Source organism: Lepidochelys kempii, chromosome 10, assembly GCF_965140285.1.
Source record: "Lepidochelys kempii isolate rLepKem1 chromosome 10, rLepKem1.hap1, whole genome shotgun sequence".
NCBI lineage: Eukaryota > Metazoa > Chordata > Testudines > Cheloniidae > Lepidochelys > Lepidochelys kempii.
The window spans coordinates 25505965-25512077 of NC_136389.1; positions in this window are offsets into that span (position 1 = coordinate 25505965).

The following is a 6113-nucleotide window of genomic DNA, read 5'->3' on the forward strand; positions in this document are numbered from 1 at the left end:
CGTAGCCAGAGGAGCATGCTTGGAAGCCTCAGGCCGATGTACTGGGGGATTCCCTGGCCTAGCTCTGAACGAGGCCTCATGGCAACTTCCATAAGGCGCTTCTGGAGGCGGAGAGCTTGACCTTCTCAGATGCATCCAGGGAAGGACTGGCCTTCTCCCAAGCAGCTGATGCAGCAATGTTGATCTTCGTTGCTCACCAAGAAGGAACGTGGGCAGGAGGCACAGAGTTTAGGAGTTTACAAAAAAACAAACTCCTAATCTAAAAACAGTGAATCAGTAAAACAAACAAACCCTGACTATATACAACTTTGGTTTTTGAAAGCACATCACATGCAAGCAGACACTGATAGTTCTGACATGTACCCTCCCACTTTTTACCAGCCTTAAGGGCGAGTGATTGGAAGGAGAGGGAGGAGAGGAGTTGGGGCCTTGGGGGGGAGCACCAGGGAGAGAGGCGTCACAAGGGCAGGGCCTCGGTTGGAGAGCTGGTTGGCCCCTACTTCTAGGGAGCTTCCGGCGCCCCTGTGTGGCAGTGAGAAGGAACTGGAGACACGGAGAGTCTGCCCTCCCTTGCCCTTCATCACCTCTGATGAAACCATGAGGCAAGTCAGGGCGTGTGCGCAGACCAACAGACACTGGAGCTGGAGAATTTAAAACTAGATGCATGGTGTGCATTTGTAAACCTTGAGTGGAATATAATAGGGACCATCACTCAAAGAAGAACATGGTAACACCCTGTTAAACAGAGGTATCTGATGACTATATTCCAAAAAGCTCACTATTGTAATGATTGTATTTCCAATATTTACATGGCAAGAATTTGTGAATCTATGAATACTTCCTAAATAAATAGTAATTAAAAATCTAAACTTAAGTTAGTGAAACTCTGTGGGCAGGTCTACACTGGGAACTTAGATCAGCATAGTTACATCAGCCAGGGGTGTGAAAAAATCCATCCCCCTGAGCAATATAGTTAAGCTGATCTAAGGCCCGGTGTAGACACAGTGCTAGGTCAACAGAAGAGCTACCCCCCGTTTGGGGTGATGGATTACCTACACCAACAGGAGAACCCCTCCCAAGCATAGGTAGTATCTACACTGAAGTGCTACAGCTGTGCCAGTGTAGCGCTTCAGTGTAGACAAGCCCTTAAGACAATTTAGAATTAAAGTTGTATATCAAAGTACAAATCTGTATGTTTTTGACACAGCAAAAAATATTTAAACTGTTTCTAGTCAGAAGTTCAACTCGTTGAAGCTGTTCAAATGCAATCTCCCCTCCGCATCTCTCTATATCTTCAGTTCTCATCAGTGGAGCTACCTGAATGGTACAAAAGTTTAATTTTGAAGCTTGGAGTAGATGGCGCATTTCAATTGTTCACCACAAGGTGTCAGTTTCACAGTTTAGTCTGAGAACACAATTACTATAAATCACATGTATGGGTAGGATAACACAATACAAAGACACAGGCAAGATGTTGGCAATAGCCAAATTATCTGACCAAATGACAGCTCAAGAGGATATGCTGAGGAATTAGAAAGAAGGCAGCATTGGGGGGGGGGGGCGGCAATGTTAAATGGTTTCAAAATATCACAGGTTTCATTTACAATCAAAAATAATTCCACAGGTTAAATATTTAAACTAGTAGTTACCACAAAGAAGTTGACACCAAAATATAATGAAAGTATGTGTGGGGTTCTCTCTGTTGTCTGCATCTGAAGGCCTGGAAACTACCACACACAATGGAGTGATGTGTTAAGGGTATGGAAAGTAACAATTGTTCCTAAAGGTAGGAATGCTATAATTCCTTGGGAAGTTATGGAGGAGAAGTAGTAGAACCAATTACGGCATTGAAATTTCTTAGGGAAAGTGCATCTGACAAATGGAAGATGTAGTTTCATAAGTACCCAAACTGGAATCAGAGACTCAATGAGTCTGAAGCAAGCTGGCCGGTGACAGGACACTGATTCTTTTTGCTTCTAGCTGAAACAGGCCAGATGGCACAGGCAGACAAAATGAAGAACAAAGCTGACATTGATGAATTTCATTCAAAAATGACCCAATGCCTATCACATTAATGCTAACTAAAAATAGACTTGTGCTTTAATAGCACTTTTCCATGTAAGCAGCGGCTGTAAGCAGCAGAGACATTATGTCAGTGAGGGGTAACGGGCCACACACTTTTGACTGAAGAGAAGTTGGGACCAGAAGAATCTCTCTATTAATATATGGTCCACAACTGGAATGAGTTGAATGAGACTTTATTCGGGGGTGTGAAATTAGATGGGAAATTTTTAGCATGCTGATGTAAAATTAAACCAGTAGGCTATCTGGCTTTCCTTTCGCTGCTGACAGTAAATCCTTTTCCAGTGTTATAAAAATCCAGCATTTGGCTATATATAATGACTATAATGAGCCCCTTTGCCTGGGCATCACCTGAAAATAGAAAGAACAGCTCCATGACAAAGGACAGATGTTTTTAATTGTGGGGGAGGGGAATATTCAGCATTTTAAGAGACCTCCAATCTAAGCAAAATCATAAAAATTCATTAAAACGCTTTGGAATTCAATTACAGCAGATCTCTCTGCTTAGAGACCACGGGCCCTATGACCTATGCTGGCAAACTGACGTGGCCCTTCATCATTCTCAGATAGATACACAGAGCTCACTGCACAGGGAGCTTTCAGAATAGCTTTTAAAAACCGACTGTTTTGCATGCTGTATGTGGACACTATATGATCCCATGACACCTTTATTCTTTCTTATAGTACAGTATTCTTCAAATGTCTAGATCTAGACCTCATTTGTGCCAGGTGCTGTTCAAAGACAGACAGCCCTGTACAGTCAAGTTCAGTGGTTAGCTGGCAACACATTGTTTATGATCACACTCAACTAGGCTGGCAGCTGAATGTCACTCTATAACCAATCTCTGGCTGTGAAACACTGCCCAATCTCCAACTAAAATGCACAATTGTAATGAGAGATGCTAGAACACACAGGACCCTGTGACAAAGCAAATATTGCTTAGACCTAACTTGATCTTATCATAGCTAACCGCATTATTAGCCCCATTTTATTGATGAGGAGAGTCAGAGAGAAGAGAATTTTTAAACACCTGGAAAATGGGTTTTTATAAGAACAGCTTTAGTAATCCATGCTAGTGGATCCACAGGAGATTGGCAGGCAGACAGAAAAGTAGAGACATCTCCCACTATATAAATTATATTACTGCTTCTGGCACATAGGTTAACATCCAATTTCTGGTTAACATCCAGCCTCAGTAGAGAGCAACAAAGGGTCGGGCCTAAAATTTACTGCAGCTCCTCTGGCAGAAAGCCACTTTATAGGAAGGGAGGAAATTCTCTTTTCCTGCAGCAATCCATAGCATTAGGCTTTTCAGAGGTTCTTAAGATGGAACCCCCTAATTATAGAAAGGAATGGACTACAAGTAAGGCATTTACGATGCTCTCTAGAACTTACTCCACCTTGGTCATAAAAGTCTGCTGGCCTTCACAGTCTGCACAAAAAAAATCTGAGGTTTCGGAGAGGGCTGGGGGCACAAGGGTTTTGGATGGGTTAGACAATGGTTCTACTCACAGTTGATCTTGAATTCAAGTATTTCATTAAATGCAGAAATAGGTACAGGGAAATACCCATCTTGCTTTTTTGTGAAGTCTGAAGTTTCTCCTTGTAGAGCTGCTATAAATAGTCTTTTATTTCTTGTATTCCAAAAAGAATGTTCACCAATGAAAACTAAGACCATTCTGAAGCCCATTGAAAGGAAGAGACTAGTACAAGTGGCAGTGACTTGTTTACATCATCTTTTTGTGTGTCAGAGAGATATGCATCCCGTGAATTGCCTGTGGAGAGGTGACCATATAGTTTACTGGAACCCTATTCCCTTACTCTCTCACTTGTATGCTGCATTAGATGGTCACAAATGACTTTGCTTTAAGAAGCGTGCCACCACTATTCGGTTCAAATGCTTATAGCATACATGCAAAGAAAAAGATGCATATTATGTGGTGACAAGTGCTTTTTACCTTCTGATCTTAGATGGGCTGACCAAAAAATCACACCAATGGTGTTCCACGACTAGCACAGATATGCCTGGTTATTACAGGAGCTGGAAGTGCAGTTACACTTCAGCTTGCCAAAAGTGCAGTGGGAGACATGGAAGCATAGGATTCTTAACACCGGCTCTCTTAAAACATGCATGTTTTGTATCATTTCACTTGTTATTTTATAGTAACAAGACACCAGAGGTATATGGTACAGGAAAAATTAGCATAATGGAACACACCACATTAGAAACTGGAGCAGTGTCAATTTGTGTACCAACAAGAAATGGAAAAAGTAAAGAATGATAGACTACAGACATGCTATTCTTCATTCCTTGAAGGCCTGGCTTGTTTCCATTACACATGTATACAACTGATGTTTTTGTTTAAGTGGTATCCAGAACCACCAGTTTTTAAGACAGGTTTTGATGAAAACTTCTGAGTGATCCATTAATTATACTTTTTTTTTCCTGAAAAGTATAGACCATCAAAGTGGTATGGGAAAATCAATGTCCAGATCTTAGAGTGGCTACCTTAGATGCTACCTTAGACTGTAAAATGAACTTTCTTCCCCTTACCCCCAAATTCAAGGTGTGCCCCCACACTTGATTACAACCTTGGGGAAACAGTTGTTCTGTAATTGTGTCAACTTCCTACTTTTAAGATTAGAGAAACTGATTAACAAATCTAGCACTTAAGTAAACAGATCTTGTGTTCCGGAAAACAGGCACATATTATATATACACTTGTCAAACGGAATCATATGGTGAACCTAAGATATTGCCAGGGCTCTGATAAATTCCTAGTTAAAGCTGTCTCCCATAGTAAGGCTCTTCTTGATTTAGAACCACACCACTTTTTTTTTTTCGGGGGGGAGGGTGTTGGCGGCGGTTACTGTTAATGATGAATCATCCAGCGTGATCAATTTTTCAAGGTTGTAGTAGAGACCGTGCCCCCTCCCACACCAAAAAGAAAAAGAAAACGGAGTGAAATTGGGTGGAGTAAAGACAGACAAGAAATTTAACTATCCTGGAGCAGAGCATCATCCTCACTTGGTGCAGTGAATTTAGCTGGGTGAGGCAGGTGTATATTCTACGTCCCTGTGCAAACATTATTCAATTTAGGCCAATTATATGGCTGCCTATGAAGAGGTAGTACTTGGACAATTAGAACTGGGATCATGAAAGGGCAAGTTTGGAAACACATTAGAAATGAATTTAACTGAATTCCAAATTTTGCACTTCTAAGCTGGAGCAATAAAGCAAGTTTAACTTTCACTGTTGTAGTACAAGGGTTAAATAAGAGGCTTTCAATTGGATTATGAAAATACTTGATTTTAACTGTAAAAATGCTTTTTATACCCAAAACCTGATTTGTGTTAAGTTGTGCCAAATTTAAAGTTGAATATTCCTTTAAACAATTAACTATGTTACTGAGGTCCAAGGATCTGCTGATGTAAACGCCAGTTCAAAAACATCTAAAAAAGTATCTAGAAATATCAATATAAAATGTTCTGCATAGTAACTAAATACAAACTGATCAATATCCTCTTTGGTTAAATTTGAAGACTGTTCTGTAAGCAACATATGAATTAAGAAATTTAACCATTTAAGTCACTTAGAATTGCCCTACTATAAAAAGGCTGTAACTCTAATGTGCTTATTACTACAGAATGTAAGTACTATTGGTATATAAGTTTTGTCACAAACTAACATCATTGCCCTCACTTTTGAGTATGTAAAACTCCCAAACCAGCATGTTGTAAGCACTACATTATAGCCCACAGAAAACTATAGATTGTTTATAAAACTCATATCCAGAAAGACAGAATGGAAACAAGCCCCTAACTATACTAGGATGAACAGATACCACGGTTAAATTACACTTTAGGGTATGTGAACCTGCAGATTCTTTTTAAAGAAAGTATTCAAAGACTTAATGCCTTCAGATTTGCCTATTACATTCTGAGCTTACTGATGGACTACTCAAGAAGCTAACAAACTACAAAAAGTCCAATTAGTTGCATTTATTTTTATTTATTAGGTTTATTATGA